General features: G+C 57.2%; 1 protein-coding gene across 3 annotated transcripts in view; it reads right to left on the reverse strand.

Moving 5' to 3' along the window:
* KCNAB2 (potassium voltage-gated channel subfamily A regulatory beta subunit 2) overlaps window positions 1-23,419 on the reverse strand; it is a 68,012-nt gene extending 44,593 nt beyond the window's left edge. The window contains exon 1 of one of the 3 annotated variants that reach the window (XM_081144797.1): window positions 23,307-23,419. The gene's annotated coding sequence lies outside the window, so the exon portion shown is untranslated. Of the gene's footprint in view, window positions 1-1,302; window positions 1,382-23,306 lie in introns of those variants that run through there. The other 2 variants (XM_081144799.1, XM_081144798.1) reach the window with 2 other exon arrangements.
* Between the last annotated feature and the right edge of the window lie 1,691 nt (window positions 23,420-25,110).

Consider the following 25,110-nt stretch of genomic DNA (forward strand, 5'->3'; position numbering starts at 1 on the left):
CCACAATTGAAGATAAAAGTCAAGGCCAAGAAATTCCAACTTTCCCAAATTCCAACGTGAAATCCCCTTACACAGCCCACCCAGACCCACCCCCTTCTCATGCACCTGTGGGCTGCGCCTCCCGACAGAAGCAGGAGCTTCACTGGGGCTCTGGCTACACCAGGGCCCTGCACAGGCTGGGGTCTGCCGAGGCCCCCAGTCTTGAGAACATTCTCACTCCCTCTGGGGGAGGGAGCGAAGGCTCGGACCACGAGGTGGAGCCTCATCTCCAGGCTGTGGCTCCCCCAGCTCCACCCTGATGCAGGTGGAAAGGTGCCCAGCAGGGCCTTCACCTGGTGCCAGGCAAAGGGCACTTCAGTGTTTTCCAATCTCGGTGAGCTGCAGGGAGTCAGGGGAAGACTCGGGAAACAGTCTGCATCCCCATAACCAATCCCGGTGCCCAGACCACAGGCCCCACTTCAGTCATTCATTCAGCAGTCAGAGCTCCGAGCCTCCCACCATGACCACACCCTGCACCGACCTCCTGCTGGGCCCAGGAGTGAGGAGCCAGGTAGGGGGAGGGAGGAGGCCCTTTCCAGAAGCACCTGGCTTTTATGAGCAGGAAGGAAGCCCCTTAGGCACCAGAGAGCTGCCTGCCCAGCCCTGCCCTCCTTCTCAGAATGGTGACTATGGGGTCTCTGTGCTGTGGTGCTGGGGCTTCAGGCCACCCTCCCAGGACAGAGCTGCAGGGTGAGGAAGGGCTTCAAGGGTCTTCCAGCTGCCCTTCCCCTTGCCCTGCGCTCAACCCTGCGGGGGGGGGGGGGGGGATCCATTTGTTTTGTTTTTAAGGCAGGGATCCTCACTTCCTGGCCTGTGAACTGCTTTCCACCCAGAGATGGGAAATCCCAGGCCAGGGGTTCCCAGGAGACAGCAGGAATCCCTCTGGGAACTTGCAGGGACTGCTTCGCAGCTGGCACCACCTCCCACCCCACGGTGGGGACAGAAGTGGCCCTGCAGTGCTCTTGATCTCCAGGCACCTCGCTGCCCAGGGATGAAAGCAGAAGCCAGCAGCTCCGGTGGCAGAACTATGTCATAGTCAGACACCTCGCCGGCTGCTGGGCTGCTGCACTCTGCCCGCCTGAGCAGCAGTCATGGGGGGCCTGCTGTGCCCCCACATGGGGCGGGTGGCCACAGCTGCTCTGCTGACAGGCAGCCACGCAGGCTCTGCTTGGTCCAGCAGGGCATCTCCAGGGGCAGCTCCCACCCTGGCTGCAGCCAGTCCTCTGGGGGTGCGGAGTCTAGGGGGCTGTTGGCCCGACTTACCCTGGATGGTAGGGGAGCACTCAAGCCCCACTCAGCACAAACACAAAACCCATCTTGGGAAACAGGGTCCCCGAAACACCCCTGGTACCTGCTCCTAGATCAGAAGAGCTAGAGACAAAGCCATTTAGGTGGAAGATGAACGGCCGTGGGACCCGGGGCCAACCAGGAAGTCAGCGGCCGGAGGTGCCACAGAGTGGAGGGCGCCTGGCAAGCCAGGGCCCCAGGGAACAGGGGTGTGGCCTCAGCCCCAAGCGTGTCACATTGGAGGAGGGCCCACACCCAACCTTCCCGGCACTGCAACAGCCTCAAAGGGCAGGAGGCAGACCCTCCCAGGCAGGCTGGGGCCCCTTCCTCAGGGAGGGAGGGGGACAGGCCAGCTGCTAGCTAGTCCTGGTGATATTAAAGCTCCTGATTACTGGTACTGGCTTTGTGCCAGAGCCGTGCCCACAGCCCTGGAAGCAGTACTGCTGCTCCCCCCCACTCTACAGATGGCAACAGTGAGTCAGAGATCAGGCTGGGATTCGAACCTGGGACTGGCTGACTCCAAAGCTGGGCTCTGATTGGGCACTGCTCAGAGGCCAAGTGAGCTGGGTAGGGCTCTGCCTCACCCACATCCTGTCCCTGGGCCCAACACTGTGCCAGGACACAGCAGGTGCACCAGATGATGTGGGGGTGGGGTGCCTGGGAGGACAGGTGAGGGGAACCCCTCTCCGTGGATCTGTAGCCTCTCCCCACTCTGCCCTTCCTTTCTGGGGAGGGGCTACCTGGAGGAGAGCAAGGCAAAGAGAGGCTCAGATAGAACATTCCACTCCCCCACCTGAAGCCTCAGCAGGGAGTCAGCCAGCTCAGCTCCTACACATCAATCAGGCTCAGTCCAATGGGGGTGCTGTTGGGGGTCCCCAAAGGAGCCATGAGGGAAGAAAGAGGAAAGAGAAGGGAGATGTGAACAGTTCAGGGTGCTCAGTAAATAATCATAACTGACTGAAGACAGCAGAGGCGTCAAGAGGAGCATGGAAGGGACAAAAGAGAAGGGAGGGGAGGAAGGAGAGCAAACAGGAAAGTGGGAGAGGGACACCCCGAGGGAGTGGGGGGCCTCCTGTGGGCCTCACCCCACCCTCTCTACCTCTAACCCTCACTGGCAAGAGCACTTCTGCAGACAGCATATCAAGACCCACCAATACTCAGCACTCCCCACGCCACGCAGCCCATCGGCGGCAGAGCCGAAGGAACCCCTGGGTCTGGCTCCAGACGGGGGCTTCTCCCTACACCTGCACAGCGACCTTGGCCGGACTCAGGACAGGTACTCTCTTCCACTCGCCAGCACAGGCCGTTGCCATGGCTCTGTGTGTCCCCAAACGCAGACTGAACTCTTGCTATCACAGATCTCCAAGCAGCAGGTAACAGGCATTTCAGACCAAGGCCTGCGACCTCGCCAGCGGCCTGCAGCTGCAGCCAGGCGAACCAGCCCTCAAGTCGCAGCTCCGTTCCTGGCCCCTAAACATAGATCGTGTTTCTTCAGCAATCCGCCAACTCTTTTGTAAAGTTACCTTGGACCAGGAGGGCAGGCAACTGTTAAATGCTGGTTGACAACGTTGGAAATACCTCCTTGGTCAACAAGCAGCTCACCTCCTGCATCAGATGCATCTGGGCCGTGGGTTTCAGCTGGATCAACAAATGTGGCTGAGAGTCGCTGACTGGCCCAGCTGTCACCCACGAGTCCTCTCCTGAATTATCTTCCAGCCAGTGTGGCCTGGGCACAGCCATCAGCAGAGTCCTGGTGGGTGGGGCGTCCAGGATGGTCCCTGGGATTTTTATCTTTCGTTCAGTAGATGTCGGGTGGTTTAATGATTTTCAAGCCAACCCTGGGATTCTGTTTTCATCTCCTGAGATCACAGCCTGCTCTCCAGGATTGGACACACTAATCCTCCTTAATACCTGACACCAGAAAGCAGACCCGTCTCGATGGCTGTGATCTGCACCCCCGTTCAAAACCTCACTCAGGGGGAAGGGGGTGTAAATGAAGGAGGGGCCAGGTACCATCGTCCACTGGTATTTTTGGTGTGCACTCAGCACTGCCACCACCTATGGTCCCCACCCCAGTAGCATCATCATGTGTGAGGTCTCCCAGAGCCTTCACACAAATGCAAACCTTTGTGGTTAAAAAGCTCCCTGCATTTTTTTTTTTTTTTTCTGTGAGACACCTCCCCAGTGACATGTTCTGCAAATTTTCCAAGAGTTCAAAAACGGCCACATAAAAACACCTAATCGAATTCAGGACTTGGCTGTGTGGAATACTGAAAGGATGCCCTGCCCTAGCTGGTTTGGCTCGGTGGTTGGACTGTGAACTGAAGGGTTCAATTCTGGCCAAGGGCATGTACTTCGGTTGCAGGCTCGATCCCCAGCCCTGGGTCTAGGTGTGTGAGGGAGGCAATCAATCAATGTTTCTCTCTCTCTCTCTCCCTCCCTTCCACTCTCTGAAAAGCAATGGAAAAAATATCCTCGGGTGAGGATTTAAAAAACAGACACAAAAGGATCCCCTCCCCACAAGGCCCTGTGGCATCACGGGGTGGATGCATTGCCACAACCCTGAGGTTTGAAATGGCTCCACTATGACTCAGAGAGGCCAGGAAGGAGAGCTCAGACATCACAGGGAAAGGGACTCCCAAGAGGGAGGTCTCTCCCTTCCCTGCCCTGCTCTGTGGGGTCCCACCTGTTCCTCCCCCTCAGCTGTCTGGGGGAGCAGAGCTGGGAGGTGGCCAGCATGTGGGCCTGGGCATCCCCCTCCGGGGAGTCAGTGGGAGGCTCCCTTTATTCTGACGGCTGCAGTTGTCCACAGGTGGCAGGAGGGTGCAAGCACATGTCTCCTTTTTAGGGAGGCCAATCATATGACTCACTGCCCCTGTCCAAAGATGTCCCTACAGAAGAGAAACCTTATTATTGCAGACTTTTTTTTAAAACAATATCTCTAAAACCCCAAGTCATCAACAGCCCAGGAAAACAGAGCCCAACAAAAGACCCCATCCTTAGTAGCTATCTTCAGGTGAATGGGGTCCTTCCCAAGATGGTTGAGCATGTGACAAAAACATTGATGGCATGAGACAGCAAACTTGTGCAGGAAAGGGCCACAGAGTCAGTCTTTCAGGTCTCATGGGCCAGGGGGCCTCTGTCACAACTCTTCAACTCCCCTGTGTGAAAACAGCAGAGATATGTGAAAGGAAGGGTGTGGCTGTGTCAATAAAACTTTATTTACAAAAACAGGTGGGGACCAAATTTGGCTGATGGGCCATAGTTTGCAGACCTCTGATCTATAACATTTAAAAAAGTGGCATTCACAGATATGAAATTAAAACAGAACTGACGGTCGTCACCATGTCCACAGCACTCAAAGCTCTGCTGTGCAGGGAGCTGGAGCTCTGTCCTCTTGTGGGGACACTCTGAGTCAGGAAGGGAACCCCTCAGATCAAAGATGACTCCATGTGCCTGCTGGCCAAGGCCCTGGCCTCACTGCTCCTCGGGGGTGTCAGGGGAGGAGGGAAGGAGCAGAGCGTGCTCTGAATCCTCATTACCCTGCCAGTAGCTCTGATTTGCCATCAGATCACAGGCCTGATTAATCTGTTCCGGAGCAAACACATAAAGCCCTTCTCCCGGCTGCTCTCTACGACGCGGCTTGCAGGGGACAGCTGGCCGAGGGATGGGGCTGCTGCTTCTGATGCAGGATTATTTTTGGTGACTGTTTTTGCCTCATTTATTTTGATTTGAGTTGCTCATACAGACTGTATGTTCTCATTTTCGCTCCTGCAATGAGATGAAATAAGGGTAGTATTTTTAAACTCTGCATGTGTCGCCTTATGATCAGGGCAGATGAGCCACCTGCCCCCTCTGTCCAGTTCTCAGCCTCTGCTGGGAACACAGTGCAGGGATGCTGCATCTCAGTGTCCTGCACATGGTGACGATCCAGTCCCAGGGAAAAGGTTGGGTTTGAATGGTTGGAGGTCCAGGGACATCAGAGCATCCTCCTAGTGCGGTGGATGGAGGGTGCAAGGCGCCCGCCTGAGCAGCAGCCCTGGGCAGTCACTCGGTGGGGACCAGTCCAGGTGCTGGGAGCTGAGCGCTCTTCGGGAGGCACTGGGATGAGGGTTTCCAGTTGCATTCATTCACTTAACCCTCACCCCCGGCCCTGGGAGGGCGGTACTATTTATTGGTAACCACAGATGACAGCTGAGGAAACTGAGGCCCAGGGTGGTTAAGCTGGCCTGCCCACGTCACCCGGTAAGTGGCAGTCCTAGGAGTCCAGCCTCTGAACCGCAGCCCTCTGCTGCCACCAGCAGAGAAGGAGCCACCAAGCCTCCTCCTACGAGGCAGCTCATCTACGCTTTTCTAGATCTCTGGGTGGCCGGGAAGGATGGGGCGGGGGGACAAAGGCAAGAGCGGGGAGCGGGAATGGGGAGGGTCTCAGCAGGAGGCCATCTGACTGCCCAGGGGGCAGCAGGGGTGGCCTGGGCCAGGGTGGAGGTGACCGGTTGCTGGTAGAGGCAGGAGGTTGAGACCAAAGAGTCGTCTGGCGGGTGGACGTGGGGCATTAGAGGAAGACAGGTGCAGGGCGACCCCCAGGTTTCTGGAGAGGGGCTGCCAGTTCCTGACACGAGGGGATGGCTGGTGCGGCAGGCTGGGGGAGTCCGGAGGCAGGCGGCGGCTGCGTCTGGCCTGAGGTGTCCTCTTCGGGCTCCTCTCAGTCGCTGGCTGGGGCAGTTTCCCCACTCCTGCACGTGTGGGTCCTCTACCTGGGACACTCTTCCTCGTCACTGATCAAATGTCACCTCTCCAGAAAGGCCGTCCTGGAGAGCTCTCTCCAAAGTGTCGTGTTCAGCAGGTCAGCACATGCATTTCAGTGGAATGCCCACCTCAGCCTGGGGCCACTGCTCACCTGGCTGATGGTGCACCCCAGGGGGCGGTGGCTGGGACCCCTCTTGCCCAGGACAGGCCCTCTGCCGAATGCATGGAGGCATGTCACTCCCATCCATTTGTCCCAGACTCCATGCTGGTTTCTGCAGAACGCTCCCTACAGCTTTCTGGTTTAAATCTTCAACACTCGAGTGCCAGTCCACCCTGAGCACCCTCATGGCCAATAACACAGCCCCAGCCTAAATCCAACTGGGGGATAGATGGGCTGACGCCGACCCCCCTCGGGCTTCCCCATCTCTTACATTCACCTGAGCGGGTCCAGGAGGGACTCCTCAGCTCACCCTTGGTCATGCGCATTACCCCCCAGGAGGCATTCCACCTGTGACCTGGGGGTGGGGGTGACAGGCGACACACTCCCCGATGCCCAGAAGCAAGCTGAGGGCTCATGCAGGATCCGCTAAGCAGGGACTTTCAAGGACTGGGCGCCCCGGTCACACCTGAATCAAACATCTATCTGCTTATTTTTCCAGTTACATTTGAACTGTGACAAGTAATTCTGGATTTGTCTTTAGTGCAGGGACACTGAGTTTCATTTCAAAGGAAGCTTATTTAAGAAAAAAGTTAACTGGCTAAAAGAAAAATGCAAACTCGGAAGCAGGACTGGTAGTGTGCACGTCCGACCCGAGTCCTGGGATGAAAGGCCAGTCCCTGAAGTGTGGGAAACCTGCCAGAGCCTGGGGACGGCGGGGGGGGGGGGGGGGGGCGGATAACCTGCAGTCTTCTAATGTCACCCCCAGAAATCCAGGGAGAAGGCGCCTCAGAGACTCCACTGCAGAACCCCAGAGCAAAGTGAATTCCAGGTCAGCACGCGGTTCTTTCTTTTCTGTAAAACTGATTTACATCCCCTTTGGTGAGTGTGTCAGTTCCTTCTCTTGCAGGAAGTTTACCAAGAGAATCTAGGGAGAGACCAAACCCCTAGGCCAGTGCATTCCGGGCCTGCCCTGGCCAGAAGCTCTGATGGGGGCATCTGCGTGGGTTTGTGTTTCTAAAGGTGTGTGTGCGTGCATGGGCACACACACAGGCCCCCTCCACCCATCAGCCAAGCAGTCTGCAGCCCAGTAATGTGCCCAGATTGACGCCAGGGAAGGGCCTCCTCTCACACAGGCTGATGTTCCACCCTGGCCCAGGCCAGGCAGCATTCCTGTGTGGGGAAGGAACCCTAACCTCACCACTGTCCCCCAGGCCTCCTGCTGCTCTGAAAAGCAGATGCTTGACAGGACAGGTGAAGACCAAGGGTCCAGGATCCTCACAGAGGGTGTGGGGTGGCCAGAAGGACTTTAAGAACTGTGCAATGCCATCTGGCATTGTGTCCCTGGCCTGGGTGAGGCTAGAAATGCAGCAGCCATGGTAACGGTGATGGTGGCAGAGGTGGCCGCTGAAGGTGCCCTGGGACTTGTGTCCAGAAATAATCGTCCAGCCAGGGTACATTTCAAACACAGATTCCAAGAGCATGTCTCACACCTCTGGCAGGGAGGAGAAGGGGGTTGGACCCGTTTCCACGTCCCTGAGGATGAAGGGCACCCAGGGGCACCTTTGCTTTCCTCTGGGGCCTGGTGTTGCCAGATTTCCTGCCTCAACAGCTCTTACTGCAGCCACTTCCAGAGGAACAGTCAGGGCTGCCCTGGTGCCTCCCTCTGGGGACCCAGATCACCATCAGGGTAACAGGCATCTCCCCACCAGGTAGCCCAAGGCCTGAGTCTTCAAGGGGCACCCTCTCCTTGGGGGCTCAGGGGAAGATGAGGGTTACACACAGTGGGAGATCACAGAGGCACGCACGCCTGAGTGTGTGTGTGTGTGTGTGTGTGTGTGGCAGAGCTCTCGGGCAGCTGTGCGTGGGGCCTCACACACTCCCCCCTCCAGCTTTCTTTTTGCAATCTGTTGTTGGTCTTTGGACACCAAGAGCATCTCTCTCCCACTCTGGTATCAGAACCAGCTGACAGATCTTGTCCTTCAGAGAGGCTCTTAAAGACAAGAAACAGAGGAACAAAGGTGATCTGTCCCTGGTGCTGGCCCTCAGGAGCGGACAGGCCACCATCAAGGGACTGGGGGCTTCCTGCTGCAGGACAGGGGCTAAGCTCATTGTCTGCCTGGAGGGCATTTCCCCTGTAAAACCCAAGCCCTGCCCTTCACACCAAGTAGAAGACAGCCTGCAGGTCTTGGCTCACCTCCAGGATTCCCTCCCCACGGGTGCCAGTGAGGGGATCCCGGTGAGGCAGTGGCTTCTGGCCGCTCACACTCACCAGCTCCCTGGGAGGCGGTCCTGCAATCCCAGAGGACTCCAGGCAGCATCTGCAGGTCACACTGAGCCCAGGGCACCTTCAGCGGCCACCTCTGCCACCACCACCATTACCACGGCTGCTGCATTTCTAGCCCCACCCAGGCCAAGGCTGCAGCTGCAGGGACTTGAGTACCTGGCTAGAGGGTCAGAAACTGAACCTCCACATCCATCTCTGAGCGGGATAACCAATCAGCTGGGGGACAGAGGGAGCGGGGAGGTCCGGGGACACACTCCGACCCCCCTCCTTGCAAGGCTATAAGTGACAGCGATGCAGTTTCTGTGGGGAGGGCCCGGCTCACCCCACTCCTTTGGAGGTACCCACAGGAGGAGGGGATAAGATGCTGCCTCGCCTCACAGCCAGATGGAGAGCTTTTTAACAGAACCAAGACAGAAAAAAACAGTTCAGGGGCGGGAAGAAAGCAAACAACCTTGCCCAGCGATTACTGTGATTACCATGATTGCTGAGTTTCAAAGCCTGACTCAGCAGTTAGGAGCAGCTGACACCAGGGGAAGCAGAGGCCGCCCCAGCTCTTGGTGGGTGGATGGATGGATGAACAGATGGACAGACAGGCAGGCTCCAAGCTGCTTCCCTTGCTTCCTGGGCAAAGGGGTGGGTTTTTACTGCTTACACCAGAGAATGAGGGAAGGAGGGAGGCCAGCATTCTGGTGTTTTCCAGACAGGCCATTTCAGAGACAGTCTCTCCATGTCTCCTGGACACTCAGCCCTCCCTTAGGTGTGACTGGGGTCTCTCCCTCTCCAGAGCCCTGGATGAATCCACCCCAGGGGTGGGGGGTGGGAGTGGCTGCAGTGACCAGGAGGTGCAGCCTGGTGGGGAGTCATGGGTGTTCCCATTTGCCTTGCTGAGTTTCTGGGTAAACATCAGAGGAACTGGAGCCATCTACTCCTGGCCAGCCCCACAGGGGGACACTCTGGCCACCCTGTCCAGCAGGGCCTGTCCCCTGTGCTTAGCACAGTGCCTGGCACAACATAAGGCTGGCTGTCCCTGGCTGATCCAGACCCCACAGATTCCAGACAAGATGGGTGATGAAGCCCTGGACAGTGCTCTTATCCTGCACTTCACTAGGACCCCTGGAGGAAGCTGGACAGACCTGGTTCCACTTGCACAGAGGAATCAGAAGCCTGAGGAGGGTGCTCGCCAGGGAGCATGTCTGATGGGGCTCCCTAAAGTCCTGGGGGGAGTGGCACAGGCTGGAGTCCTGAAAAGGGGGTTGACCTTGGCCTCCCATCTACCCCAGTGGGACCTGCTAGCCTTGTCGCCCTCAGGCGAGCTCCAGTACGAGGTGGCAAACTGCGGCCTCCCACGGCTGCTGAGCCCACCACTGAGCCAGGAGGGGGCTCTGCCTCCAGGGGTGGCCAGAGAAGACCCCCTACCCATTCCCACTCCTCTACAGTGAGCGCAAAGCTGTGGCTCCGGGTGTGACTGCTGGCTTTCTGGCGAGGTGACCCAACACAGCCAGCTGGAATCCACGTCCATGCTTCACCCCTTGGCCAGAAACACCTGGTGTGCCATTCCCCAAGGGGAAAAGAGCGAGAGGCCGCAGAAGGCCCTGCAGGGGCGCTGGCGCTGGGGAGGGCGTCAGGCATCAGTGGCAGGAACCCACTGCGGCGGCGAGGTATCCCCCCCCCGAGAGATATGTCAAAGTCCTAATCCCAGTGAATACGACCTTAGGCACCGAAAGGATCTTTGCTGATGTGACTAAGGTGAGGGTCCTGCAGTAAGGTCATCCTGGATTAGGGTGGGCCCTAAATCCAACGACACGCATCCTTAGAAGAAGTGAGGACACAGACACTGAAAAAAGGCAAAGTGACTACAGAGGCAGAGATGGGAGTGAAGTATCTATAAGGCAAGGAATGCCCCCCTCACAGCCTCCAGAAGGAACCGACCTGCCCACACCTTGATTTTGGACTTCTGGCCTCCAGACCCGTGAGAGAATAGATATGGCTGTTTTGCCCCCCCCCCCTTTCGTGGTAATTTGTTCTGGCGGCAGCCTAGGAGACTAAAATACCCACCTAACCTTTTAAACCCTCCAACCACAGCAGTTTGTAAAGAAAGCAGAGAAGCAGCCTTCTCGAAGGGGAAGTGACCCTCTGCTGGGGGCCTAGGCTGGTGTCCCCAGCCTTGCCTCAGTTCCACACCTTGGGGGGAGGGGCGGAGGGGGGCTGGAGAGCCTGCAGGGAAATGTCTGTAGATCTCTGCATTAGCATCTGTGACCAGGCTCCTGGGGCTCCCCTGATCTCCAGGGGACTGGACTGTAAGAATAAATAACAAATGCTTTCAAAGAGGACTGCGTCCAGCACCACGTGACAGTCATGAAAGATTCATCCCTTGCCCAGGCAGCACCACCCTAGTGGTCTGAAAACCAGCTTTACTCCACAGCCACTAAAGGCCCTGCTGAATTAAAAACCATGCAAAAGGAAACCACAAGGCACTGAGCCTTTGCAGTCATATAATGAACAGAAAAATAGGATTTTGAATGAAAATACTCCTTGCTGGTGAGGCTGCGGTGAAGCTACTCCATGAGACCTTGCTGCTTCTGGGGCATGGGGTACAATCCTTCAGGTAAGAAAGGCCCCTAGGCTGGGGTTCAGAAATCCTACTTATGTGACCGTGTGAGAGAGGAAATGAACTTGGGCACACACAGATGTTCACTACAGCCCTACTGCGAAGAGTGAAACGATGCTAAACCCCTAAGGAGACACTGCTTAAAGAATCTTTTTCTTTTTATTATTTTAGAGAGAGAGGAAGGGAGAGGAAGAGAGAGATAGAAACATTGATGAGAGAGAAACATCAATTGGCTGCCTCCTGCACACCGCCCACTGGGGATCAAGCCCGAAACCTGGGCATGTGCCCTGACCAGGAATTGAACCAGCGACCTCTTGGTGCATGGGATGACACTCACCCAGCTAAGCCACACCGGTCAGGCAGGAGACACTGTTTAAATGAATTATGGAAAAGCAAGAGGATATAATTCGGTCGGTCACGGTGACCATCTCCCTGTTTAGGAAAGTGCCTGTGCTGTAATGTCGAGCAGAGAAAGGGGACAGCACCCATGTCCTGGTAGAAAGGGAAGGCACACAGGTGAGTGGGGAGAGGTCCCTGCTCTGAACCACATGATTCCTGCCTCAGACTCAGGGGGGAGGCCTGAGAATGTGGATAGGGAAAGGAAGACCCCTGTGGTAGCAGGGGAGTCCCACGGGAGGCTCTGCAGCAGGGAGCTGGGGCAGGGCGGCCAGCTCGGGGCCGGAATTTGACTCACGTGGTTTCCCCTTCCTAGGCACCCTGGTGACGCTAGCCCAGGATCGAGGCCAAGGGTGGGCATCTGCTCTGTTAATGAGTGGTCTAGGGCACAGGGTCAAGAGTCCCTGGGGGTCATATTCTAGCTCTGGACACTCTGGCAACTGTGACCCAAGGTGAGACATAGCACCTGTTCTCATCCGTGAGACACAGACCATCACAGTGCCTGCTCCTGGGTGGCTGGGGGTTAAGAGTAAATGTTTGCAAGAGGCCTGACAAAGAGCAGATCTGTGACAGGTGGCAGCTGCTGATACAAATGATAGTTGTTGCTGTTATTATCATTACCATTACCGTCACCCAAATCATCATCCCCATCCCCATTACTATCATCTCCATCATCCCCACCATCACCATCACCATCCCTATCATCCCCACCATCACCATCATCATCCCCATCATCACTACCATCATCCCCACCATAACCATCATCATCCCTATCATCCCACCATCACCATTATCATCCCCATCATTCCCACCATCACCATGATTCCCACCATCGCCATCACCACAATCATCCCCATCATTTCCACCATCACCATCACCATGATTCCCACCATCACCATCACCACCATCATCCCCATCATTTCCACCATCACCATCACCATGATTCCCACCATCACCATCACCACCATCATCCTCATCATTTCCACCATCACCATCACCATGATTCCCACCATCACCACCACCACCACCATCCCCATCATTTCCACCATCACCATCATAATCATATCAGCATCACCATCATCCCCACCATCCCCATCATCATACTCATCATTTTCACCATCACCGCCAACACCATCATCCCCACCATCATCCCCACCATCAGCATCACCATCATCCCCGCCAGCATCCCCATCATCATCCCCATCATTTTCACCATCATCCCCACCATCATCATCCCCATCATCCCCACCATCATCCCCACCATCAGCATCACCATCATCCCCACCATCCCCATCATCATCCCCATCATTTCCACCATCATCGCCAACACCATCATCCCCACCATCATCATCCCCATCATCCCCCTCATCTTCCAGCCTCAGATGAAATGCCTGTTCCTTCCCGCAGGGGGCAAAGGCGTTTAGCTGTCTAGTCTTTCCCCTGCTCCCCCCCCCCCCCCCCCGGTCCCCTGGAAACCTGCTCATGAAACCATGGCCTTCTCTGGCTGCCGCCTGGGACCACTCAATCTGGACGCCCTGGGACAGATTCCGCAGTTAGGAGGAACTATCTTTGAATAATTAAGTGGCTCAGTTGTAAAAATAACGAGCGCGCGGCCTATTCGCTGAGGCTGTGGGGCAGCAGGACAGAGCGCGTGCACCCAGATGCCAGGTGGCTGGGTGCCTGTGGCTAAGAGCCCACGATGCCAGCCTCAGGACCGCAGCTGCCTCAGCACAGCCTCTGCGCATCTGGCTTTGTCTCAGCTCCAGGGAGTGTCCCGCCTGCTGCTCTTTCTGGCTGGGTGCCAGGCCCCAGAGGCCGAGGCTGCTCTGCCCTCCCTGGAGCATTGCCTGCTGTTCAGGGCGTGGCAGGAGTATGCCCTATGGGGGGGAGAGTAGCCAACCTGGGGAAGATGCAATCAAGGAGCCCATGATGGGGACAACTGTTACCCGCCCCCAAGGAGCCCCGGCTTATTCCCATGGCTTCGGCCTCAGGACCCACTGCTCACGAGGTGGCAGGTGCATTGCAGGTCAGCTCTTGCAAGCGGGGCCTCTGAAGGTTCCTGGGCCTAACGAGCAGACACAAGGGGAGGTGGGAAAGCAGTCCTGGCTGAGGGTGGTGCCAGGACCAGTGGTGGGACCTCATTCCCCATATCACACCCCATGGAGAATCAGGACTGAGGCATTTACTTCTGTCCACAGCTCTGAGCCCTGGACATCAATACCCCAGAAGAGCTAGGGGTGAGGTTAGCCATCCAAAGCTAGCAGTGTGCTGGCCTCAAGGACCATGGGCACTTTGGAGTCTGTGGGTCAGCCTGGGTCAGGTGAGTGCACCCACCTCCAGCCCAAGGAGGGGTGATGCCTCTCACATTTCGTGGGGGTTCTGCTCCTTGCACCCACCAAATTTTCCAACACATACAGGGAAATGAGCATCTCCCTGACGGACTGGGCACAGGCTGTCTGACTTAAGAAGGGGGAGGCCTGAGTTGGGGGGCATGGGAGCACCCAGTGTGTGGTGGGCCTCTCCAGAGGAGGGTCTGATGCATGGAGCAGGATCCTAGGGAGGATTTGGTATAAAGTTTGCTTTCCGCCAGGAGGTTCTGTTGTCTGATGGTCCCCAGGTAGGTGGCAGCCACCCCGTCTGGGTTGGGGTACCATACCCCTTCCTAGCACTGCAGAGGGTAGAGCCACATGGGAAATAACACATGTACGGCTGGTCTACCAGGCTGGACCAGCCCTACATGTGTCATTTCCCATGTGGCTCCACCTTCTGGGAGAGTCCAGGTTCCTCACAATTGCTGAGAGCCTACTCCTGCGGTGTGCCTGCCCAAGGGCTGAGCTGTGGTACAGGGGTGATGGGACAGACACGTCCCCTGATCATGGGACACATGGTTGAGGAGGGACTGGACAGCAGCTACAATGACCACCATGGACAGAGCTCAGAGAGACCTACAGGACACTGGTAAGGAAGCTAGGAGTGACCGTGTGCTGGTAGTCAGCAGGACCACACAGGGCTGCACTAGGACCCCAGCTCTGCCAACAAGTAGGATTCCTCCCTGAACCTCAGTCTCCCTCTCTCTAAAACAAGGAGGCTGGACTACATACCCTATATGGCATGAAAGAGTGAGGAGACTTACCCAAGGTCCGAGGGCTGGAGGAGCCACGGACCCCAGCCCTGAAATGACGGATGAAATAAAGCCCCATATGGTTCAACGACTGGTCCTGGGCTACTTTAGAGAGCAGGGATTCTGCCTGAGTCTCCCACAGGTGCTCTCTTGTCCCTTGAGGGCCCGCGGGAAAGGTCCCCAGGCCTTTGATGCCTTTGCTTGCAGACTGCTGGGTGGGTGCCCAGGGCTGCACCTGTTGCCCACACAGGCTGCTACCCAGGGACCCACTGGGCAGACAGTGGGGCCCAACCAGGCCTTCAGCACCCATACAGCCCAGCAAGTGACTGGGCACCTCCAGCAGTTCCCCATGGTTACCATGGTTACCAGGCTGCAGGAAGGTGGGGAACAACTCTTTCTTCTGCATCCCTCCCAGCAACACCCCAGTGGGCTTTGCCATACCTTCCAGCTCTGGGGAAGCAGGGATCGAGGGCCCAGCTGGGCACACAGGCTCTGTGTGTACGCGTGTTTGAGTGGGTGGTGGCAACCATGGCAGCTAGAGTAGCTCAGGAGTCCCTGAAGGAACCACGGCCCATTGCAGGGCTGGGGCCTCTTAGGACCTGGTTAGCTTCACTCCTCCCACAGGGACGGAAGACTCAGCTCAGCTCCACAGAGGAGGCAGGAGGAATCTATAGATGGACAGCCCCACCCCTGTTCCTCGCCCAGCCCAGCAACCCTCTCCCCTAATACCCCACACTGTGTCTGCACCTTGTGCATGCAGCCCTCCCTACCCAGAAGGCCACCCTGTCCTTTCTCCCTGTCACCTAGCACAGTCCCACCGGGTTTCAGGCCTGGCTCCAGCCTTGCCTCCTCCTTTTCTGACCATGAAGGACACACACCGCCCTGTCCTGCCCCTCATGCCTGCAGTCTCTTCAGTTGTCGCCCAAGTGGCACCTTCATGCACTGGACACCACGTCTCCTCCCCCGCTGACTGGGGGCCCTGCGGGCAGAGGCCTCCCCTACGCCCCGCTTCTTGGTGAGTGAAGGAATGAGCGAGTCCCAAGCCCAGGCCCCACCTACACAAAGCAGAGTCAGGAGCACATGCTTCCTACTGGCAATATTAGGCCCAGGGCTACTGGCTCATCCCATCTAAACAGGTCCTTTTGTTAGGACAGTGGGTCCACGTGCCACAGGGGCTGCCCTGGAGGCCTTTCCCAAACCTGTCTCAAGATGAAAAGAAAGTCGCCTCTGGAGCTGGCGGCAGCTCCCCGTGCGTGTGTGTGCCCCGCACCCGCTGCCTTTTTTCAACCGGAGAGTGTAAACAGGGGGGTGTCTGCTGCTCCTTGGTATCAAAGCACACCCGCCCCGTGTCCCTTTGGGAGAGGTGGCAATGGTTCGTTAGGATTTGTAATTCCTATTTTGGGCACTGTGTGTCCTTTGCAGGAGCAAAGGGACAGAGATGGCTCCAGGCCTCCTGTCCCTGACACCTGAACACCTCCTGGCCTGGGTGACTAAAAATACCTTCTCCTCATTGAGAGGGAAAGGCAATACCTCCTGGGGGGGGGCAGGAGGGCCACAGAGCTGAAGGGGGAGGGGCTCCCTGAGAGGGAGGGGGAGATGCCACAGGGCCTGGAGCTCTGCTTCCCCCACACCACACAGGACAAGGCTCAGGCTGTCAGCACCCCAACCAAACAGGCTTCCAAGAGGACTGGCACTGCTAACAATAGCATCTCACCACACACACCAGGAGGAAAGTGTGATTTGGAATTCAAAGCTGACAAAAGCGTAGCAGGTCATCCCAGTAGGACGCAGGCTTCCAAGTCCCAGAGAACTGAAGAATGGCAGTGCAGCCTCCTCACCAGGGCTGTCACCGCTCAAGTGTGTTTCCTTTAAGTGTGTTCCACTTTAAGGAGAGGAAGCAAGAACGGTCCCCCGTAAACTCAAAGAGCTGGGAAGTGTTTCTCAAAATGTGGCCTCGGAACCCCTCACCCAGTGGCTGGTGAAGGAAGGGGCTGGCTGAGCTGCACCCAGACCCTTAGGGACTGTTTTCAGGCACCACTCCGTGCGTCCCCGACGTGTTCCCTGTTCTTACACTCTCTGAAGTCACACTACATCCCAAGCCATCAGTGAAGCTGGAAGGATGAGCCCTGACCCCACACTTCACAGGTGCCCCCGAAAGGCCCTATGAGGGCAGGAAACAGAATCACACTCCGTGGAAAATGTCTACAAAAGGACAGACTGAGCGGATACTGCCAATGGACTCAGTTTACCAGAAAAGTGACTTTTCTTCCCATTGACCTGCTAACCCCTTGAGAGCACAGCAATCCGCTCAGCTTCCTTTCTTTCTCACTGTCGGATTTCCCAAGAGCCATCGAGACAGCAGAGTGCAAAGGCTAAGGGAGGGGGCTTTGGTGCCAAACGGCCTGGGTTCAAGATCCTGGCTCCTGCTCGTACGTTCTCTGTGACCTTAGGGCAGTCACCTCACCTTCCAAAGCCTGTTTCTGCACCAGTAAAATGGGAACAAAAAAAATTGCAGCTACATGCCCATGTTACTGGAAGGGGGAGAGGGCAGGAGCACCTGTTACTGGGAGGGGGAGAGAGTAGATGCGCCTGTTCCTGGGAGGTGGGCCTGTTTCTGGGAGGGGGAGAGGGCAGATGCGCCTGTTCCTGGGAGGTGGGCCTGTTTCTGGGAGGGGGAGAGGGCAGATGCGCCTGTTCCTGGGAGGTGGGCCTGTTTCTGGGAGGCTGCCTCTGCAGCCACGCCAGCCATGCCTGGGAGCCTGCTCCCCCTTCCAGCTCAGCAGAGACTACCTCCCCTAGCAGCAGGGCCGCCTGGTCCAGTGGACACCTGCCCCATCCTCTATCTCCTCTCCTCTTGAGCTCTGGGGTAATCCAGGCTTTCTCCTGCCTGTTTTTACCTTCACCTTCCCTCTCAAATCCTGCACTCACAACCGCTCTGGCTCTGTCTTCTGTCCCCTTCACTCTTGGCCCCCAGATCCCAGTGACCTTGTCTGTTGTCAGGGCTGTCACCAGTGGGTGGCTGGCAATCACCTCCCATCTGAACCCCAGGCCTACCCTCTCAACGCCTGCATGCCCGGCTGGCCGGGGCATGGACCTTGGACCCAGTGAGGGCGGCCCAGCACGGGCAAGCAGCCTTTGTACAGCAGCCACAAAGGCTGGGGGTCCTGGACTCTCCTCTCACCCCCACATCCTGTCGCTGCCCAGCTCCACAGAGGCTTCGCCCTGATGCCCTCCTTTCCAATCACCGTTCGAGACTTTTTCATGGGGCCCCGCTCCACGTGAGACGCTGGGCCTACAGCAGCAGGTGAAACGGACAATGGTCCTGCTTTCAGGACACGCACCAGGTCTCCTCCATCACCCGCCAGTTCTTGCTTCTCGCTAAGGACATATTCCACTTTCTCCGTCCCTGCATGGACACCTCACTGCCTTGCTCCAAAGCCCCCAGAGGTTCAACATCTGGTCTCACAGGCCCCCATTCCTGTCTACCCCCAACAACTGTCATATCCACATCCCGCTGTGCTCCCCCTGGACCTTGGCCACTGTCCAACCCGCTTGGTCCTCCGTTCTGGGTCCTGCCCATGCAGGGTCCCCTCCCAGATGGTCTACCCAGCTCTGCCATCACAGCCCTGCCTACTTGCCAGGTCCCGGTCAACTGTCACACCAGGTCAAATGTGACACCCTCTCTCTCCTTCTCTCTCAGAAGGGGCTTCCTAATTTATTTTTTAATGCATGGATTCATCAGAGTCTCCTTGTCTACGGCCTTTAGTTATTTCTGACTGTCCTCTACCTAGAAGGGCCAGGAAGGGCACTGTTCCCAAATAGGCCCTGCCACCACAGAGTGCTCAGGATGGCAAGACTCCCCAGGGGAATTCTACATCCCTCTGCCCTGGGCTGCATTGGACAGCTTGTGGACATCAGGGCTGGAGTCTGTTCTGAAAGGTCAGAGAGCTGCCGAGGGATGGAACAGGAAAACACTTATTGGTGAAGGAGGGGGTCGTGCTCAGAGCGGGGCTCCACAGCCCCTCAGTGCCCGGGGGTTGGGGTAGGGCCAGCGTCCAGACCTCTCCTGGCCCTCCAGGAGACCTGAGGTAAGGGAGGACAGGGCAGGGTCTGTCCCTTCACTCACAGGGAGGCTCTTCTCTACAGACCAATGGCAGCAGGGCCCCTCCCTCCCTCCGGGAAAACAGTCGCAGGGCTCTCCCAGGCTGTTCCCCTTCTGAGGAGCTCGGAGTAGGATCATTAAATGACTCAGAAGGGGACCCAAGTCACTCTGTTTGAGCTGTCCCAGGAGCTACCACGTAGGGCAATGGTTTGGGTTCAGTCTATGACTATAAGTCACAGACTAAGGGGCATTTACTGAGTGTCTGTATGTGCCAGGGACTGTCCCTATGCTTCCACTCAAGTCATCTCATTTCATCAATCCAGAAAAAAGAAGATGTAAGAATGGAGCCAAGTGGCTGAGAGGGGAGAGAGCCAGACCCTCAGAGAGCTAACTCCACACCAGGGACCAGGGGGCAAGACAGTGACAGAGGGCCCTGAGAACAAGATCCAGTGTCTATGGGACCCACGATGTCACTTGCTTACTGGGGAAAGCAGTCCAATCATGAACGTCTGCTGCTTTGTCTTTGAACCTGGTGCCTGGCTTTCTGCCTTGAATTGGATGATGGGTCTCAACTGCTCAGCAGCCAGGGCTCAAGATCATGGTGGAGAAAACGCCCTAACAGGGTCTGCAACACAGACATGAAGCTGAGTGAGAGGATCCCGCCTCCTCTCTGCTTTTCCTCTTTTCTCAGTCCTATTTTATCTGTATCCTGCACAGCATTGAGACAGTTCTGCAAGTGCCCGAGTGCTGGAGTGAGAGAGATGTGCTGCCTGCAAGAAGGAAGCTCAGGGAAGGCAGGTGCCAGGTATTGGGGGAGGGGGTTTAGCTCTGTGATGAGGGACACACACAAGCCCACACAGTCCCTGTCTCTGGGGTTAACCATGTGGCCATTGGGCAGAGCAGGGCATGGACCTCCTGATATCCCATCCCACAGGGCTATGAGTTCAAAAGCTAAGTGTGCGGCGCAGGGCATCCTCAGGCCCAGAGCATCCCATGATATTCAAGGAGAGGAAGGCAGGCCTTCTGAGCCCCACTGGATGTGGCAAAGGGTAAGAAGATGCAGCCCTGAGCATGTCCACCTGGCAGGGAGACTCTGGTACCTGCCACGGCCAGACCTAATGGAAAGCTTTGAGCTACCCTCGCAGTGATGGAATGAGTAGGTGGGTGACATTCCCACCTGGCCCAGGTCTGCTCTCTCTCAGGGAGCCCCTGCTCCCTTCTTCTCCCCTGAACTGGCTGAGTCAAGGAACATACCTCCTCAGTCACCCCAAAGAAAGGGGAGTACACAGTGAGTGGGGGACTGAGCGTGCTGGGGTTCCCATTCATGAAAAAGGCAAGTTTCCACATCCTCAGGAGCTGGGATTGAACTCTGACATCCATGGGGTACTAAAGATTTATGATGAGGGGGTGCCTACCTCAGAGTCTGGGTACAGCAGGAACAGAATCAAGGCTTCTTCACGAGCCGGAAGGCCAGGTCAGTCTCAAGGCCTCTAGTGCCTCAGTTTTCCTATCCTGGCTTATTAGCCTATCTCGCAGGGTTATTTATAAGGCCCACTGTGAAGCAAGGTCAGAAACGCGCATCCAACATGGGTAGAGTCCCTTTTCCCCTTCATCCCGCCCAGTGGCTGGGCCCCTGCCATATTTTTAACATCTTAGAACCACACTGTCCTCGCTCTGGGGGCCTGCCAGGCCAGGCAAGGTGGCGTCACCAGAATTCTCTGTGGTTGGCAGCACCTCCTGCTCCCAAAAGCCCCCAGTGACTCAGACACACGCCAGGGCGCTGGTTTCCTCCACACATGTCAGCAACACCTCCAAAGTGGCCTTCCCAAAGGGTGGCCAAGGTCTGCGCGACAACGGGGGCTGGGAGACTGAGCGTGCTGGGGTTCCCATTCATGAAAAAGGCAGGAAGAGCCAAAGAAGTGACCTGGGCTGCAACTGGCAGGAAGGGAAGGGTCTACCTGGCCCCATCCCTGCCTCTGAATGACCTTGAAGAAGTCACTGCCTCTGGGTTTCTGCTGACTCCCCTGAGGGGGCAGGTGGCCAAGACCCTTGCAGTTCTATGAAGCAATAGCCCCAACTGCTGAGAAGGATGGAGAGAGGTGTGGGGTCTCTGTCCCCAGACACCTTCAGAGATGGTCCTCTGAGCCACAGTTATGATCTGAACTTGGTGTTCCTGATCAGATGTTGATGTATTAATTTCCATAAATGCTAATAGCCCACTTTCCCGAATATGACTGCAGCTGACCCTGTCTCCTGCATTATTCAGGGACCCCAGAAAACTGCTCTAGCTCCGGGACCTTTGGTGATGTGAAGGTCACTGAGAATTTAGTCAAGCACTAGACATGCTGCTTCCTGTCAGAGTACCCACAAACAAACCCCTCCCCTGGGGCTCTAACAGCAGGGGAGGCCTTCCTTCACCACTCAACTCCTGCCCAGTTGCCAGGGGCGCAGCACCAACAAACAGGCAAGTCTAGAGGAGGCCCCTCCCTCCCAGTCCCTCCTGGAAATGCCAAATCAAGACTCATGCCTCTCACTTCCTCCTGAACCATTTGGGGTTTAGAAGATCCTTGAAAAAGGAAAGGAAAGAGAGAAAGCCCCATGGTATGAAGCTTCTCTAGCTGCCCTGCCCAGAGCTCACTGCCCTCTGACCCTCAGCACCACAACTGTAACCACCAGGCAAGAAATGGATTCCATCTTGCCACCCCTCCAGTGTTCAATCACTTTTATGCCAACTACTTCCCATCCAGGCTCCACATCCAAACTCAAAAGGGTTTTGAGCATGAGACCAGGTTCCACACTTTTCATGCCCCAACCCTCTCCAGGCCTGGCCCAGTCCTCAGGCGCTGAGCAGTGCCCACAGTGTCTGTAGACTGTCAGAGCAGAGAGAGACACAAGGAACTGGACCTTGGTTTCCTATAGGAAGCCTCCAGCAGCTGCTTTTGAAGCAGGATTGTGCTCTAGTCCATCCACCATCAGTGGCATTGATGTGGATGTGGACTTGGAGTGTCCATAGTCTCTATGGAGCCAATGCCCTCTGTGTCAATGCCCCCTACAGCCAGGGCACAAGAGCAGGAGCCCAGGAACTTCCATGAGCTTGGGCTCTGCAGATGGATGCATGTGCCAGGCAACAATCAGGAGAGCAGATGGGACTCTCCACATGCAGGTTCCCAAACCCAAAAACATAGGGCCTCAATGCGGCTTCCCTAGCAGAGCTGGAGCTTGCTCTTGGCACTGGAAGGGGGCTGGCGTTTTGTGAGGGGGAGGAGAAGTTGCAGAGAAAGAAGAAATCCTGAAACAACAGACAGCAGGACAGTTGTGATCTGAACTTGGTGTTCCTGATCAGATGTTGATGTATTAATTTCCATAAATGCTAACAGCCCATTTCCCCAAGAGCTATTACTTATGTCATCTCCCCCAGGATGTGGTTCAACACAGGGCAACAAATGAAAGAGAGGAAGAGCCAGCCCCCACTAGCAGGTCCTTGCTCTCCACCCAGGCAAGACAGGTCTGTTTCCTAAGGCGGCCTTGCTAACTGCAGGATCAAGACCCCCTGCCTTCAGCCCCATAGCCTGGTCTCTATCATGCCAGGAAGCAAAGAAAGTTACCAACCCCAAAAATGCTGAATCACAAAGTGAGGCTGAGCTGGAAAGTGGGGGTGGGGAGGGAGATGGTGGCCAGGGAGGAAGGCAGGAAAGGGTGCGAAGGGACTTCCCACCTAGAGACACCTCCCCCAGGGATGCTCCAGGCAAAGTGTAGCCCCCACAGGAGCCTCCAGGACAGATGCCAGGAGCAGAGCTGGGGTGAGCCTGGGTGGGAGGGTGGAAAGGTGGACAGGTACACAGCTGCTGCTACTGCAGTACGCAGCGGTGCAGTAGCGGGGTCTCTGCGTCCTTCCGAGGCAGCAGCAGGTAGGGAGATGGGAAGAGAAGGGAACCTGAAGATGCCGTAGGGGCACTGGGATGAGGTGGAGGGTGCAGGAAGAAAGTGCCAAGGTCCTGGGGAGTGGGGCAAGCTGGAGAGAGCGCCCACGGGAGAGACTGGGAGCAGAATGGGTGGGAGGATGGGGACAGGGACCAGGAGGGAACGGCAGGGTGAGCTTTCAGGAGCAAAAAGGTTGGAGGGATCGGGAGGACTGGCACCAGGCGCGCTCCGATGGGGCTGCGCAGAGGCCGAGAGATGGGATGGGGGGGCGGGGGGGCGGGGAAGGGAAGCTGCGGGAAGCGGAGGGGACTGAGACAGGGCTAAGCGGCACCAGAACGAGGGGAGGTTTGAAGTTTGGGGCAGGGGTCGGGGACGGGAGCTGAAAGGTCGGGCGGCATGGCAAATGGGGCAGGCAAGGAAGGAATGGATGGGGGAAGGGAGATGATGGGGAAGAGAGATGATGGAGAAGGAGGTGAGCCAGCCGGCTGGAGAGGGGGTGAGGATGGAGGCGGGCGCAGGACGCGCGGGGAAAGGGGAGATGGAGAATCACCGCGGGCCTCGCGGGTGTCCGCCGCCGCTCTCCCCGTGCCCTGCCGGCAGTGGACAGCGCGGCCCCCCGGGGTCTCCCCCTGCACTCACCTGGGGGCTCCAGCTCCGGATCCTTTGCCCCGCTCCGGGTCTTCCTTCCCGCCCTGCCCTTGCGACTTAAGCGCCCCCGAATCCCGCTCTCTCCGCCAGGTTCCGCTCGCAGCATCTCCACCTCGTGGGACACCCGGGGCCACGCCTCCGACAGCTTATCATTGGTTGGAATTCACGCCAGTCACATTTCCATTGGCTGAGGAATTGCCAGGCATGCAAATCAGGACGGGTCCGCCGCCGCGCTGATTGGCTGGTGCTGGCAGAGAGGGGAGCGGATCGACTCGGGCTCTGATTGGCCGGCGATGGTGACGCGGGGTGGGTTCTCTGCCCGAGCGCGGGGCGCGCCGCCTTGCGAGGTTTTTCTCGCGGTGGCAGTAGCCAGGGCGTCCTTTGGCCCGTCCTCCATCCGCGAGGCTTGCGGCTCCAGTGGGCACCGGCCCTCCGCTGGGGTTCTGGGTCTGTCGTGGATCTCTTCCTCGACAGCGTGGGCCTCGTCGCTCCAGGGTGGGCGCGGGCGCCGCGGGCAGGTCTCCTAGGTAACGCGGCCCGCTGCGGGCGGAACCATGTTGGCTCTCGCTGCGGGTGAGGCTGGACACAGCCTCGAGACGCTGGGGCCGCTGAGCGGGCCACGTTCCCGGGCTTGGGTTGGGGCTGCTCCTTACACCTCTCCGCGCGGACCCGGTGCTGTCGGGCGCGGCGGCCTGGCGGGGTGCAGGGCTGTCCCGCTTCAGTTGCATGCCAACCCCCGCATTGGCACTTGGTTCGGCCCGGGCTGCTAGTTCCTTGGGCCTCCAGCGTTCCTTAGGGCTCAACCTCCTCTCTGCCCCTTGACCCTGAGTCCCTCTGCAGCCCCCCCAAGCTTAAGGCGAGCGCGATACGGACAGCCTGGGCTTTGCCGAGACCCCAGCGTTGGTCTTCCCCTACCAGAGCACTGTGGGGGACCACTGTTGGGTGCCTGTCCCCTGCTGGGTGCCCGGCCGGGGCTGGGTATAGGTCCCCTGTGGGTGCCCAACCCCTGTGGGTGTCTGTCCCCTGTGGATACCGCCTCCCAAGGAGATCTCCAGACTCCCTGGCCCTCGCAGAAGGCCACCCTGCTGCCTGTGTCCTGTGCCCCTGGAACAGCAGCTTGCCTTCACCCTCTGACTGGCTCCGAGCTCACCATCAGGCCCCTTTCTGTGGCCTGAATGCTCGCTTTCTTGCCTGCTCCTGCTTCAGTCTCAAAGGCCCCACCTATGCACATCTCTTTAATGCCCGTCTCCACAGACTCTCGAGTTCTCAGGCCCACTCCTTTCTGTGTTGCAACGTCTCATTTTGCATGAGGTATGTGAAGGAAGTCCACCCTCAACTTGCATAGTTAGAAAAGGAGGACTGAAGATGATGTGGATGCAGGTCTCCGTCCCAGCTCTGGGCACCCTCCACTCCTTTCTGTTGTTTCCATAGGTCACAACCTTGTCTCTGTTCCTGCTAAGTTGTATCGTGTCTTCCTCCCTCCAGATATATGTCATGAAGGCAGGGAGCTTGTCTGTGTGGTCAGCAGGGTTTCTCCAGGGCCTGGCACGTAGTGGGTACTCAAAGAATATTTCTTGAATGAGAGAATTCCAGGTGGTGCTTAATTAGATCTCCACTTCACTCCCCAAAAAAGCTCTCCAAGGCTTTTGGGTCTCAGTTATTCAAGATCTTGTTAACTTCTGAGAAGGAAGCTTCCCTGGGCCTGGACAGCACCTCACAGCTCCTGTCCCTCCTTTCCCTGGACTTCCACCCAGCTTACCTCTTCAGCTCCTAGATTCCCTACCCCCTCCCCGGT

Source organism: Miniopterus schreibersii (genome assembly GCF_964146895.1).
Source record: "Miniopterus schreibersii genome assembly, chromosome: 8".
In the NCBI taxonomy this organism is placed as follows: domain Eukaryota; kingdom Metazoa; phylum Chordata; class Mammalia; order Chiroptera; family Miniopteridae; genus Miniopterus; species Miniopterus schreibersii.